Genomic DNA, 16,865 nt, shown 5'->3' on the forward strand with positions numbered 1-16,865 from the left:
TTGATTTGATTATTGCTTAATTTTTTTGATATCATGTCTAAAGACAATTCGCACTCAAATTCTTTCAATCAATCTAGTAGTATTTAATCTACTACTAGAATGCCAACTCTATTTCTAGAAGATTACGAGGTTGGGTTTTGCACTTCGAAGATTACATCACTGGAAGTGAAACTCATGATTCATGCATATGGCAGTCCATCATTGGAGGTCCTCATCAATATGCATATATAAAACAAATTATTCATACTCAAGCTAATTTGAATAATATCATTGCCAATAATACTGATATAACCAAATATGAAAAATAGAGTGTAACATTCCAAAAATTATAAGGTGCAATTTTCATTTTTAATTCAACCAAAAAAACAATTATCTTTTATTCAAACATTCAAAAGTGTTTCATAATAAAACAGTCATCATAGTAGAATCTCAAAATCATTATACTGCGAAAACATGGGTGGATGCGTTACGATCAAGTCAGGCGCTTCCATTCCGAACTGGAAGTACCTAAAACCATAATCATAAAATTATATGCACAAAGCTTAAGGAGTTCCCCAAAATACCTCATACCATACATACCATTAGGCCTAGCCTGCACATTAGGCCCACCCCGCATATTGGGTCCAGCCCAACACAATGGGCCTAACCCGATCATACAAATGCAAAAGTCAAAGAGACAGTTAGCAGCCTACATAACATATATTGGCTCGAGCACTTCCTTATCTATGAGCCTAGGCCAACATACAAATGGGTCAAGCCTAACATACAAATGGGCCTAGCCCAACCTTCTATGCAAAAGTAACAAAGAAAAATAGAATATCATATCCTAGTAGGCCGCCATTGGCGCCTTCGACCCACAGGTACAATGTGGAGACTCACCTCAATCAGGTGATATCCAAATAGCTGTTCTTGTTGTTGAACCAGATAACCTCACACCAACAACAATAAATCCAACCTTAATTAATAATTAACCCAATAACGCAAAATCTAAGGCCCACTCCATAATCCGACTTCCTAATGGTTAAAAGACCATTTTACCCTTCGTACGACTAGTCTAAGAACTCATGGCCCAAACGCCTAAATCCCCAAGGCCCAAGAGGCCCAATTTGAACTTCTTCGTAGTAAGCCCCACATACTAGAAGTGTACGCCTACGTACTCACCCCCGAAGCACAAGTTACAAGTTGTATATGCATGAAACCAACATTACACTAAGAGTACTCCTACCCAATAACCCGAAATATGCTCTTAATGGTTAAGACAAAAGCATCGAAACACTTATCTGAGCCTAGATTATGTCTTAGCACATAAACTTGGCAACTTTACTCTTTTGCATGACCTAATAGGACTAAATCCTAATTTTTATCCATATTAAGAACACCAACTCATGCATGCATCAACAAGAACCCTCAAGATGACATTTTTATGACTTAACAACTCAACAAGGACCAAATATGTGACAACCGTCAAATTTCGGTCAAGTCAAAGTCAACTAAAGTCAGCAAGTCAAACCGTTTAACTCAATTTGCCCATGAGTACTAAAATTTACACTATGAAACTTCTGCATAACTTCTATTCTAATGAGAAATCATAAAGCAAAAAGTGCGAGCATCTAGATCTCCTTAACCTAAAACTGTAGTACGTGGCGAGCCAAACCGATAAAACAATGATGCATACTCATCGGGAGTGTGTAAGATCCTTAAACAAGGCTTAATAGGGTTTACGAACCATGCATTGCGATGCCGGACACTCACAATTGTCACACATGGAACCTCTCTCGATCGTTTTCACTCTATCTCTCTTTATGTCAAATCTCTCCCAAATCTCTCCACGTATGTGAAATCTCTCTCAAATATCTCTCTGTATTAGAAATCTCTCCAAGAATGTCAAATCTCTCCCAAATCCCTCTAAGTATGTGAAATCTCTCTCAAATATCTCTCTATATGAGAAATCTCTCCAAGAATGTCAAATCTCTCCTAAATCTCTCCAAGTATGTGAAATCTCTCTCAAATATCTCTCTGTATTAGAAATCTCTCCAAGAATGTCAAATCTCTCCCAAATCCCTCTAAGTATGTGAAATCTCTCTCAAATATCTATCTGTATGAGAAATCTCTCCAAGAATGTCAAATCTCTCCCAAATCTCTCCAAGTATGTGAAATCTCTCTCAAATATCTCTCAGTATGAGAAATCTCTCCAAGAATGTCAAATCTCTCCCAAATCTCTCCAAGTATGTGAAATCTCTCTCAAATATCTCTTTGTATGAGAAATCTCTCCAAGAATGTCAAATCTCTCTCAAATCTCTCCAAGTATGTGAAATCTCTACCAAATCTCTCCCAAATCTCTCTCAAAAGTTCCCGTAACTTTTTAGAATCATTCGGGTCATTCCGACCCTTAACCGGGTCAAAAACGGCTTAAAACGGGGCGAAAACGAGAAAAATAGGCTTTAGGAACCGAAACCAAGAAGAGAGGCCTCTTAGGACCAGAACCGAGCCTCTGTTGGCTGAGGCATGCGAGACCGAGCCTCGGTCTCTGCTCCTCTCGGTCTCTGCTCCTTCTCTCCTCTCTGTTCTCTTCTCTGCTTTCGGTCTCTGTCGCCTTCTCTCGGTCTCTACTCCGCCTCTCTGTCTCTTCCATTCTCTCGATCTCTACTCCGCCTCTCTGTCTCTTCCCTTCTCTCGGTTTCTACCCTCCCTCCTCTCGGTTTCAGCATCAGAAGGCCAAACCTCGGCCAGAATTCGGAAATTTGTCACTTTTAGCCCATTTTTGATATTTTTAACATTTTAAACCCATTTTTCGTGATTTTAAAGCGGGATTTTCTCCAGAAATTATATTTTAACATAATAAACTCTAAATATTCATAATTTAAACATATTTTTGATGAAAATCATTATCTAAATAATAAAAATCAAATGGGTGAATTATTAAAGGTGGAGTGTTGACTTTGCCTTATCCAATGTCACAAGCAACCACCCCACACCCACTCTTTGACTAACCACACCTCCCCACCTTACCTAAGTCACTTCAATGTCCCTTACACTCAAATTACACTCATTCCCACGTTTTTAGAGCTGGAACAAACATCCTCTCTCCTCATTTCTCTCATTTTCTCTCATTTCACTAAGTATCAAACACCACTTTTCTCTCAAACTTTTTCTCCACCAAACTCGAGATTCAAGGCTGATTATCAAGTGTTCTTCCACATTTGGTAAGCATAATCCATTCTCCTTATGATTATCTCACTTATTTCCACTCAAATCATGGATATCTTACACAAACTCCATCATATTTGTGTTAGAGCTTCGAATCTTCAAGTGATTCTTCAAGTGTTCTTGGCTTGAACACTTCTCTTCTTCAACACTTATCTACTGAAATCACTCAAGGTGAGTTCATACCCCTACATTTTCATGTTTTCTCAAGTTTTCAGGGGGGGAATACAAGTTAAAACACAAAGAACATAACTAAATTTTTCTAACAACCTTCATCAGAAAAGTTCAACTCCATTCACGGACTGTTTTGGGCATCTTAAACATTTTTGTTTTCAAAACTGTACAAGGTGCAAATATTTCAAGTTTTTAGCTTTAAAATGACTACTTGCACATCTCCATACGATTTTTCTACAATTTATGGTGATTTTTACAAAACTGCCTATCATTTCAAACAACAAGCCGGACCAGTCTGTGATTTTGGACTTATTCACCCAAGTTGGAGGTCATTAAAAATCGTGATAAAAATTATGAGTAAACTAGATACCTTTTGTGAACTCTCAGAATTTACGGATCTAGTTTTCGACTTCATATGAATTTTCTATGATTTTTCCAAAACAGTGCAAAATGGCTAAATTTAGCCAACAGCATGTAAATATCATAACACTTTGTAATATGTTGAGCAAAGTGTATAATCATAAGTTCTAATTATTGAATGTGTTTCTTTGTTAGTTTATCATCATGAAATGAAACTAAGTCATTCATAATAAATACTATTCATTCATTTTAGAACACGTATATTAAACTATAAAAATTATAGTTTGATAAATTCATAACACTAATACATTTCCATAAAAGAGTTCATACATATTACATACATTTTAGATAAACTATAATAGGTATAGTTTATGATACATCACTCAACAAACTCGTACAGAAAGAGTACATTCATACATGAAAGATTTATATTCACACACATTTCACGTGAACTTGTTAACCTGTATTGTGAGACTCTCTCTCTCTCTCTCTCTCTCCCCGTACGTCCGAGTGTGGGATATAATTCCTGGTAGTTATAATCAGAATCTCCTTGAGGGAGAACGTGATACTTGTATATAGATCTATATTGGGTTTGACACCCCACACCTTGCTGCTAGCTACAGTGGGACCTGCAGGTCTACGGGTGACAAATGTCATTTTAGTTTTCGCGACGCCTGAGAACGTCGTGGCAGGTTCACATAGTCATAGTATGATTATAGCGACTCACATAGGGATATAACAATCCATAAGTTTACGGGATTTTATTTTTAAAACCTAAATGAGTTTTATGTCGATTTAAAATCACTTTTTATCTCTATGAGTACACATATTACTGTACACTTTTGGTTTTGGTAGTTACGACTACACATCATTTGAAACCACATTTATACTTTTAAGTATGGTCAATACTTGTTATTTCTCGGTCCTCTAATTTAGGACTACATATATATAAAGTATTAACGAACATGAGAACATACAGAAATTTCATTTAATTCAAACGCATCCATGTCCATTTAAGCACATAACATTTTCTATTAATAAGAAAGGTTAATTATACATTTTGGTCTTCAGTCATAAGACTACATTACACAAATTTTAAAGAAAATATCGGATTTTTTGGGTACATATTCTAACGCTTTTACAAGGAAAACGATTTACTTTTCTAACGAAATCTCTTATGAACTCACCAACCTTTGTGTTGACACTTTTCAAAACTACTTGTATTCTCAGGAATTCAGTGAAAACAGGAAATCAACAACGTTTTGAGGATGGGACGATAAATCGTCAAACAGTTCATTTTGTATCATAATGTAATTAATGTGAATCATGTAAACATGTGCTTTGATGTAACGTTTTCAATTATATTTGTGTTGGTTGTATTTACTTTGAGCACTATTATACTCATTGTTGTGATACTCTACATGAAGTCCTCCACCCCCGGACGTTTCCGCCATCCTTGGTTTGGGGGTGTGACAGATTGGTATTAGAGCATTGTTTATAGTGAACTCAGTATATCAAACCACATAAGATATACAAACTATAAATGCATTGGGACTAAGTCTCTGATTTAAAATTTCAAAACAACTATACTTTTAGAAATAAATAGTTTCTTATTAAAAGGTATACATGCATACATACATATTAAGGTCAGCACCACTCTAGAATAAAAGAAAAGTAATGATTGTTGAATATCACAGGTAAGCTCGGGGATGTATGGTCAGTCTTGGGAGTGGCATAGCCTGATCAACTATGCTGGTCCGAGGAGTGATTAGCACATGCCCAAGAATAGTTGTGATATGTCAACAAGTCTAAAACTTACCAACACTACCACAATGAGAACATTAGAATAGAACATGAGTTTAAAATACTATAAGAGTATTTTGTAATATCATAACTTATATGAAAACTAAATAGATCCTTAATAATAGGTCTATAGTCCCTAAGTGGATACTTTAAGGCTATATATAACTTAGAAATTATAGACTTAGAATTTGTGGTCATTACTTTACTTCCTTTTCCTTGTTTGGATGTGGACCTAGAGTGGGATCACTTATTCAAAGGTCTATCGTATCTTGTTATATGTAATTAGTATGCACTATGTCATTATAGAAGTAACTAATAAGAATTCCCCCTATAAGTAATTGATAATAGAGTTAGACGCATAGTACTTATCTCCTCCACTTCTATTCTCGCAAATACGGCATAGCAAAATCCTAATTACCGGACGACCCTTACTTTCCTAATCTGAACTCGAGGAATGGTGAATGATTATGAGAAGAATCATAAGCGGGACCGGAGGTAATCAATCCTCCATGCATAGCAAGGGTTCCGTGAACCGTTTCGACTATAACGAACCCGTGAACCGTTGGGCAATCGTGATCGAGGGTTGAATGTCGACAACAATGAAAACAACCACCATGTGGAGACCAACGAGGGTGCTATGACCTCAACCACGGGGGACTGACGGACAGAACCCTCCTGGCAAGGACCCGGCGGATCGCGATCATCGGGGATCAAAACAGGAAGACTACAATCTGAGTTCAGAAAACTACGCACTACTATAGACCCCACCATCTCATGTACCGGTGACTCGGAATTATACTACTATTCCCGAGACCAACTCTCTTTTTAGGACCTTATCGCCACTCGTGAAGAGGAAAGATAGTAACAGGGTAGGACACACGGCATTCAAAGAAAGGATGATTGTAGCCAAGCGTTGATTGGCAAAGCTACAAAACTACATCGACCTTGCATTAGGCATCACAAGGGATGGATCATCATAAGTAGAGTTCGTACCGCTCACCAGACCTGGTAAATTAGCTTCATAAGTATGCGTTGGTGCTACTCTATTGTAAGTAAAATCACGACACTACAAATTAAGTGGTCATACTAATCGAGAAATCTATCTACTATTAAAGCCCGCCCATGCTCAAATGTGAAGTAGACCTGCATCGAGGTCAAAATTTTTCACTGAAACCATGATTTCTAAAGTCATATTAACAAGATGGGCTTAGGATGTACCTAACAGACTCGAAGGACTATCTAGCCTTAATTATATAACTAAGCATACATCAATAGGTCGTGATAAGGACTTAGCTTGGGTCAAGTATAAGGTTTCACTTGGATACAGAGCTACTAAAATACATGAGTTTATTATACAAAGAATCTCGTTATAAATTGTTTCCAGAACACCCTAAACAACCGAACTTGATACAAATCGATATGAGATAAACTTAGTTAGAAAACTCGCGACATACAGCCATTCTAAAAACTCATTATCGTCTCACCTTTAAACATTTGTTGAGAAGTTTCTTCTTCATAGGCCTATGGAGTGCGAACGTTCTAGCACTAATGCAACGGATCCCATCAAAAATTCCTCAGCCAAGTGTGTTTGGACAAACATGATTCTAAGAGGAGAAAAGCTCAACGTCCATATGAAACCTACTCCTACCTACTCCATCTCGGGAGCGTTAGCAGAAACACTAAGAATAGTATAGTAATGTGCAAAAAAAAAAATTTATATGCGTAAATATAAATTGTAAGGATGCACTTAAGACAATCATTTCCACTAACGAAGTCGTTTTGCGTCATGAAACAGAGCTATGACTTCACCAAGAGGCAACAAACCAACTAGCAAGGCGCCAGTACTGCAGATAGACGCTGCTACTTTTCAAGCTACAGTCACGGCAGCCGTGGCAGCCGTCATGATGCAATTCAATACTAACAATGTCAGCAGGGGTGGAAGCGGTACTAACAATACAAATTGTGGTAACAATCAAGGACACTAATGGGTACCTACCAACAAAAATACCTCAGGCCACGAACCTACGAACAAGAAGAGAAAGTTTTGGGACATGAAAGAGCGCCACCAATCTAAAGGATACACTAAAAGACAACAACCTAGGGCCGCCCCTACCATTACAACAGCAGTCATGACACATGCCTCGACACTAGCCTCGGGGTCTGCCACCCAAATGTCTGCCAGACCATATGAGGGTTCACTCCCAAAGTGCAACAAATGTGGCTTTCATCACCGTGGGGCTTGCCGGGAGATGCACTGTAAAAACTGCAACAGGAAAGGGCATACCGTTCGTTTCTGTAGGGCCTCGGCCCATCACCTCCCTTCAATCACCTGCACCAAGGTAGACCCAGTATGCTACCTATGCGGTGAAACGGGACACTTTAAGAGAGAATGACCAACTGAGAAGAACGACGAAGGAACAGGAGGAATGTGATGAACACACCAACAGGAGCAGCAAGGGAACTATGTTAGGACTTTTGTAATGTTCCCAACGACAAAACGTTTAAGTACTATATGTTTGTAATGAATTTGGTACGCTTACTAAAGTAACCTTCCTTCTAAAAAGTAGCTAAAATATTTTCTCTCTCATACAAATCAAACCAAAGACATTCATATGTGACCTTAGGAGCATTACTTGTAAGTTGTGATGACCTTGTCCATACATCGGGGTTAATTTAAAATCAAAATACTAAAGTCTTGAAACAGATAATTCCATCCTGACTCCGATTCCATGTCTAGTATTAGGGGTTGAGTGGGGTCACCCACTCGACGATTGCTCAACATCAATTTACATACGGCGATCATATACCGCTCGATCGTGAGGAGACCCGTCAGGAATCATGATATCAAGTATCATTACTGGCTATTGAAAACACACCCACTACCAGTGCTAGACACTGTGGTATGAATCATCTGCAATAATCATAACATTTAACAAAATGGAACACACAGAAAAGAAATACATGACACTCTATCACTCTAGTGATCTCTTCCTTCGAATACAACTTATCTCATGTTATCTAAAAAGATAGTGTTGTCGTATTCCAATTTTGATTGATATTGCCCTCGTCTTCCTGATTAAACAACTACAAAAAGGGCCTTTCGCCTAACCCCCGAATATCGAAACTATCGTCCCTCATAAACATCCAGCACGGACCCTTGGGTCATCTCTCGCTGTGGAACTCTAAAACACGCACCAGAGGAGTGTTATACTTCCCGAAGCCTTATCACAAGTATATACAGGAGACCTTCGGGAATGTCGTGCATGTAGCAGACAAGATTCAAGCATAGAAGCTTGGGACAGATATGGTACGAGTCCTGCCATGAGCTTCGGGCTAAGGTTGCCCAGAAGGACGAGTAAATGTCCTGCCATTCAAAAAGGCCTAGTCGCGTAAACCAAACCCACATACTTCCTACCGAACTACAAGAGCTGTCAGGTCAAACCTATCGAACTACTCAACAATGAAATTGAAGAACCAAGCTTCTCACCCTGGAAAACTCTGGTCTTATTCGTCAAATAGAAAAGCAAATTGCTCATAATTTCATCGATTTCAGAGGCCCCGACAACATCTCCAAAAGAAACCTTTATTATCTGCCTCGCATTGACGAATAGTCGACCAACCTCAAGGAACGAGGTACCCTTCAGGAATTGGACCTGAGATCTGAATACCACCAGTCACGAGTATTGAAGAAGGATGTCCGAGAACAATCCTCCAATTTCGATGCAGACGCTGAAAGTTCGTAGTGATAACCCTCGGATAGGACCAAACCCACTCGTTGGATTCATGAACGTAATAAATAGGATATACCATTCTTGCTAGGATCAGTTCATCATCGTCATTACAAATGACTTACATATCTACCCTCGTAGTAAGAAGGAAACCAAGGAGAGCAGCTATAACAAACCACGAAAGCATTACGATCAAAGAAGTATTACCCGAAGTTCTCTAGATACGAGTTTTGGAATTGAGGAGTTCAATTCTCAAGACACATCGTTACCAAGGTGGAAATTCATAAGGACCCTTTCAATTGATCAAAACTGTTGAGAAACAGTCAGCACCGAAGGCGTTAGTAGAAATACGCCAAAATTCTGGGTCTCGCTGATCTACCGTCTTAGTTCCTTTGGAACTTCTCGAAAAATACGGACCCCCTCCCAACTTTGACCCTAAAGGGAGCAACCCTTGACAGGAAGAGAAGCAAGAATAAGAAACCGTTAGAACTCCAGTATAACCGTCCAAATTCCTCTAGAAACACTCACTCCGGGAAGGCTTAGTACGCTTCGGAGAGCGTGGAAAGCCAATACCCCAAATAATTGTGTCTTCCAAAATTCTTGTCAGAATCAGCCCTGTAACTCGCTACTTAAAATCTACTCCCGTGAGCTTGGTAAAGTACACTCTACCCAACACGTCCCAAATTTACAAGAAGTATCCATCCGACGAGACTCTTGCAATTCCCCTCAACGAGATCGAGTTCCACAAGAGCCTCACCTTCTTAGAAGAACCATGGTAACCATGGACCGAGGTCAAGCGGATGAAACAACGCCACTTCCCATTAGTGAAAGTTCGTTGGAATACTAACCAAGGATCTAGAGTCACATGGGAGCGCGTGAGTCAGTTGATTAGGAAGTATCCTCACTTCTCGGCTTGATTATTCATGCCTACTCCTTGCCTAAATTCAAATTTCAGGATGAAATTCCCTCTAACGGGGGGATGATGTGACAACCGTCAAATTTCGGTCAAGTCAAAGTCAACTAAAGTCAGCAAGTCAAACCGTTTGACTCAATTTGCCCGTGAGTACTAAAATTTACACTATGAAACTTCTACATAACTTCTATTCTAATGAGAAATCATAAAGCAAAAAGTGCGAACATCTAGATCTCCTTAACCTAAAACTGTAGTACGTGGCGAGCCAAACCGATAAAACAATGATGCATACTCATCGGGAGTGTGTAAGATCCTTAAACAAGGCTTAACAGGGTTTACGAACCATGCATTGCGATGCCGGACACTCACAATTGTCACACATGGAACCTCTCTCAATTGTTTTCACTCTATCTCTCTCTATTTCAAATCTCTCCAAGTATGTGAAATCTCTCTCAAATATCTCTCTGTATTAGAAATCTCTCCAAGAATGTCAAATCTCTCCCAAATCCCTCTAAGTATGTGAAATCTCTCTCAAATATCTCTTTGTATGAGAAATCTCTCCAAGAATGTCAAATCTCTCCCAAATCTCTCCAAGTATGTGAAATCTCTCTCAAATATCTCTCTGTATTAGAAATCTCTCCAAGAATGTCAAATCTCTCCCAAATCCCTCAAAGTATGTGAAATCTCTCTCAAATATCTCTTTGTATGAGAAATCTCTCCAAGAATGTTAAATCTCTCCAAGTATGTGAAATCTCTCTCAAATATCTCTCAGTATGAGAAATCTCTCCAAGAATGTCAAATCTCTCCCAAATCTCTCCAAGTATGTGAAATCTCTCTCAAATATCTCTTTGTATGAGAAATCTCTCCAAGAATGTCAAATCTCTCCCAAATCTCTCCAAGTATGTGAAATCTCTCCCAAATCTCTCTCAAAAGTTCCCGTAACTTTTTAGAATCATTCGGGTCATTCCGACCCTTAACCGGGTCAAAAATGGCTTAAAACGGGGCGAAAACGAGAAAAACAGGCTTTAGGAACCGAAACCAAGAAGAGAGGCCTCTTAGGACCAGAACCGAGCCTCTGTTGGCTGAGGCATGCGAGATCGAGCCTCGGTCTCTGCTCCTTCTCTCCTCTCTGTTCTCTTCTCTGCTTTCAGTCTCTGTCGCCTTCTCTCGGTCTCTACTCCGCCTCTCTGTCTCTTCCCTTCTCTCGGTCTCTACTCCACCTCTCTATCTCTTCCCTTCTCTCGGTCTCTACTCCGCCTCTCTGTCTCTTCCCTTCTCTCGGTTTCTACCCTCCCTCCTCTTGGTTTCAGCATCAGAAGGCCGAACCTCGGCCAGAATTCGGAAATTTGTCACTTTTCGCCCATTTTTGATATTTTTAACATTTTAAGCCCGTTTTTCGTGATTTTAAAGCGGGGTTTTCTCCAGAAATTATATTTTAACATAATAAACTCTAAATATTCATAATTTAAACATATTTTGATGAAAATCATTATCTAAATAATAAAAATCAAATGGGTGAATTATTAAAGGTGGAGTGTTGACTTTGCCTTATCCAATGTCACAAGCAACCACCCCACACTCACTCTTTGACTAACCACACCTCCCCACCTTACCTAAGTCACTTCAACGTCCCTTACACTCAAATTACACTCATTCCCACGTTTTTAGAGCTGGAACAAACATCCTCTCTCCTCATTTCTCTCATTTTCTCTCATTTCACTAAGTATCAAACACCACTTTTCTCTTAAACTTTTTCTCCACCAAACTCGAGATTCAAGGCTGATTATCAAGTGTTCTTCCACATTTGGTAAGCATAATCCATTCTCCTTATGATTATCTCACTTATTTCCACTCAAATCATGGATATCTTACACAAACTCCATCATATTTGTGTTAGAGCTTCGAATCTTCAAGTGATTCTTCAAGTGTTCTTGACTTGAACACTTCTCTTCTTCAACACTTATCTACTAAAATCACTCAAGGTGAGTTCATACCCCTACATTTTCATGTTTTCTCAAGTTTTCAGGGGGGGAATACAAGTTAAAACACCAAGAACATAACTAAATTTTTCTAACAGCCTTCATCAGAAAAGTTCAACTTCATTCACGGACTGTTTTGGGCATCTTAGACATTTTTGTTTTCAAAACTGTACAAGGCGAAAATATTTCAAGTTTTTAGCTTTAAAATGACTATTTTCACATCTCCATACGATTTTTCTACAATTTATGGTGATTTTTACAAAACTGCCTATCATTTCAAACAACAATCCGGACCAGTCTGTGATTTTGGACTTATTCACACAAGTTGGAGGTCATTAAAAATCGTGATAAAAATTATGAGTAAACTAGACACCTTTTGTGAACTCTCAGAATTTACGGATCTAGTTTTCGACTTCATATGAATTTTCTATGATTTTTCCAAAACAGTGCAGAATGGCTAAATTTAGCCAATAGCATGTAAATATCATAACACTTTGTAATATGTTGAGCAAAGTGTATAATCATAAGTTCTAATTATTGAATGTGTTTCTTTGTTAGTTTATCATCATGAACTGAAACTAAGTCATTCATAATAAATATTATTCATTCATTTTAGAACACGTATATTAAACTATAAAAACTATAGTTTGATAAATTAATAACACTAATACATTTCCATAAAAGAGTTCATACATATTACATACATTTTAGATAAACTATAATAGGTATAGTTTATGATACATCACTCAACACACTCGTACAGAAAGAGTACATTCATACAAGAAAGATTTATATTCACACACATTTCACGTAAACTTGTTAACCTATATTGTGAGACTCTCTCTCTCTCTCTCCCCGTACGCCCGAGTGCGGGATATAATTCCTGGTAGTTATAATCAGAATCTCCTTGAGGGAGAACGTGATACTTGTATATAGATCTATATTGGGTTTGACACCCCACACCTTGCTGCTAGCTACAGTGGGACCTGCAGGTCTACGGGTGACAAATGTCATTTTAGTTTTCGCGACGCCTGAGAACGTCGTGGCAAGTTCACATAGTCATAGTATGATTATAGCGACTCACATAGGGATATAACAATCCATAAGTTTACGGGATTTTATTTTTAAAACCTAAATGAGTTTTATGTCGATTTAAAATCACTTTTTATCTCTATGAGTACACATATTACCGTTAGAACTCCAGTATAACCGTCCAAATTCCTCTAGAAACACTCACTCCGGGAAGGCTTAGTACGCTTCGGAGAGCGTGGAAAGCCAATACCCCAAATAATTGTGTCTTCCAAAATTCTTGTCAGAATCAGCCCTGTAACTCGCTACTTAAAATCTACTCCCGTGAGCTTGGTAAAGTACACTCTACCCAACACGTCCCAAATTTACAAGAAGTATCCATCCGACGAGACTCTTGCAATTCCCCTCAACGAGATCGAGTTCCACAAGAGCCTCACCTTCTTAGAAGAACCATGGTAACCATGGACCGAGGTCAAGCGGATGAAACAACGCCACTTCCCATTAGTGAAAGTTCGCTGGAATACTAACCAAGGATCTAGAGTCACATGGGAGCGCGTGAGTCAGTTGATTAGGAAGTATCCTCACTTCTCGGCTTGATTATTCATGCCTACTCCTTGCCTAAATTCAAATTTCAGGACGAAATTCCCTCTAACGGGGGGATGATGTGACAACCGTCAAATTTCGGTCAAGTCAAAGTCAACTAAAGTCAGCAAGTCAAACCGTTTGACTCAATTTGCCCGTGAGTACTAAAATTTACACTATGAAACTTCTACATAACTTCTATTCTAATGAGAAATCATAAAGCAAAAAGTGCGAACATCTAGATCTCCTTAACCTAAAACTGTAGTACGTGGCGAGCCAAACCGATAAAACAATGATGCATACTCATCGGGAGTGTGTAAGATCCTTAAACAAGGCTTAACAGGGTTTACGAACCATGCATTGCGATGCCGGACACTCACAATTGTCACACATGGAACCTCTCTCAATTGTTTTCACTCTATCTCTCTCTATTTCAAATCTCTCCAAGTATGTGAAATCTCTCTCAAATATCTCTCTGTATTAGAAATCTCTCCAAGAATGTCAAATCTCTCCCAAATCCCTCTAAGTATGTGAAATCTCTCTCAAATATCTCTTTGTATGAGAAATCTCTCCAAGAATGTCAAATCTCTCCCAAATCTCTCCAAGTATGTGAAATCTCTCTCAAATATCTCTCTGTATTAGAAATCTCTCCAAGAATGTCAAATCTCTCCCAAATCCCTCAAAGTATGTGAAATCTCTCTCAAATATCTCTTTGTATGAGAAATCTCTCCAAGAATGTTAAATCTCTCCAAGTATGTGAAATCTCTCTCAAATATCTCTCAGTATGAGAAATCTCTCCAAGAATGTCAAATCTCTCCCAAATCTCTCCAAGTATGTGAAATCTCTCTCAAATATCTCTTTGTATGAGAAATCTCTCCAAGAATGTCAAATCTCTCCCAAATCTCTCCAAGTATGTGAAATCTCTCCCAAATCTCTCTCAAAAGTTCCCGTAACTTTTTAGAATCATTCGGGTCATTCCGACCCTTAACCGGGTCAAAAATGGCTTAAAACGGGGCGAAAACGAGAAAAACAGGCTTTAGGAACCGAAACCAAGAAGAGAGGCCTCTTAGGACCAGAACCGAGCCTCTGTTGGCTGAGGCATGCGAGATCGAGCCTCGGTCTCTGCTCCTTCTCTCCTCTCTGTTCTCTTCTCTGCTTTCAGTCTCTGTCGCCTTCTCTCGGTCTCTACTCCGCCTCTCTGTCTCTTCCCTTCTCTCGGTCTCTACTCCACCTCTCTATCTCTTCCCTTCTCTCGGTCTCTACTCCGCCTCTCTGTCTCTTCCCTTCTCTCGGTTTCTACCCTCCCTCCTCTTGGTTTCAGCATCAGAAGGCCGAACCTCGGCCAGAATTCGGAAATTTGTCACTTTTCGCCCATTTTTGATATTTTTAACATTTTAAGCCCGTTTTTCGTGATTTTAAAGCGGGGTTTTCTCCAGAAATTATATTTTAACATAATAAACTCTAAATATTCATAATTTAAACATATTTTGATGAAAATCATTATCTAAATAATAAAAATCAAATGGGTGAATTATTAAAGGTGGAGTGTTGACTTTGCCTTATCCAATGTCACAAGCAACCACCCCACACTCACTCTTTGACTAACCACACCTCCCCACCTTACCTAAGTCACTTCAACGTCCCTTACACTCAAATTACACTCATTCCCACGTTTTTAGAGCTGGAACAAACATCCTCTCTCCTCATTTCTCTCATTTTCTCTCATTTCACTAAGTATCAAACACCACTTTTCTCTTAAACTTTTTCTCCACCAAACTCGAGATTCAAGGCTGATTATCAAGTGTTCTTCCACATTTGGTAAGCATAATCCATTCTCCTTATGATTATCTCACTTATTTCCACTCAAATCATGGATATCTTACACAAACTCCATCATATTTGTGTTAGAGCTTCGAATCTTCAAGTGATTCTTCAAGTGTTCTTGACTTGAACACTTCTCTTCTTCAACACTTATCTACTAAAATCACTCAAGGTGAGTTCATACCCCTACATTTTCATGTTTTCTCAAGTTTTCAGGGGGGGAATACAAGTTAAAACACCAAGAACATAACTAAATTTTTCTAACAGCCTTCATCAGAAAAGTTCAACTTCATTCACGGACTGTTTTGGGCATCTTAGACATTTTTGTTTTCAAAACTGTACAAGGCGAAAATATTTCAAGTTTTTAGCTTTAAAATGACTATTTTCACATCTCCATACGATTTTTCTACAATTTATGGTGATTTTTACAAAACTGCCTATCATTTCAAACAACAATCCGGACCAGTCTGTGATTTTGGACTTATTCACACAAGTTGGAGGTCATTAAAAATCGTGATAAAAATTATGAGTAAACTAGACACCTTTTGTGAACTCTCAGAATTTACGGATCTAGTTTTCGACTTCATATGAATTTTCTATGATTTTTCCAAAACAGTGCAGAATGGCTAAATTTAGCCAATAGCATGTAAATATCATAACACTTTGTAATATGTTGAGCAAAGTGTATAATCATAAGTTCTAATTATTGAATGTGTTTCTTTGTTAGTTTATCATCATGAACTGAAACTAAGTCATTCATAATAAATATTATTCATTCATTTTAGAACACGTATATTAAACTATAAAAACTATAGTTTGATAAATTAATAACACTAATACATTTCCATAAAAGAGTTCATACATATTACATACATTTTAGATAAACTATAATAGGTATAGTTTATGATACATCACTCAACACACTCGTACAGAAAGAGTACATTCATACAAGAAAGATTTATATTCACACACATTTCACGTAAACTTGTTAACCTATATTGTGAGACTCTCTCTCTCTCTCTCCCCGTACGCCCGAGTGCGGGATATAATTCCTGGTAGTTATAATCAGAATCTCCTTGAGGGAGAACGTGATACTTGTATATAGATCTATATTGGGTTTGACACCCCACACCTTGCTGCTAGCTACAGTGGGACCTGCAGGTCTACGGGTGACAAATGTCATTTTAGTTTTCGCGACGCCTGAGAACGTCGTGGCAAGTTCACATAGTCATAGTATGATTATAGCGACTCACATAGGGATATAACAATCCA

Source organism: Lactuca saligna, chromosome 4, assembly GCF_052625555.1.
Source record: "Lactuca saligna cultivar CGN05327 chromosome 4, ASM5262555v1, whole genome shotgun sequence".
Lineage (NCBI taxonomy): Eukaryota > Viridiplantae > Streptophyta > Magnoliopsida > Asterales > Asteraceae > Lactuca > Lactuca saligna.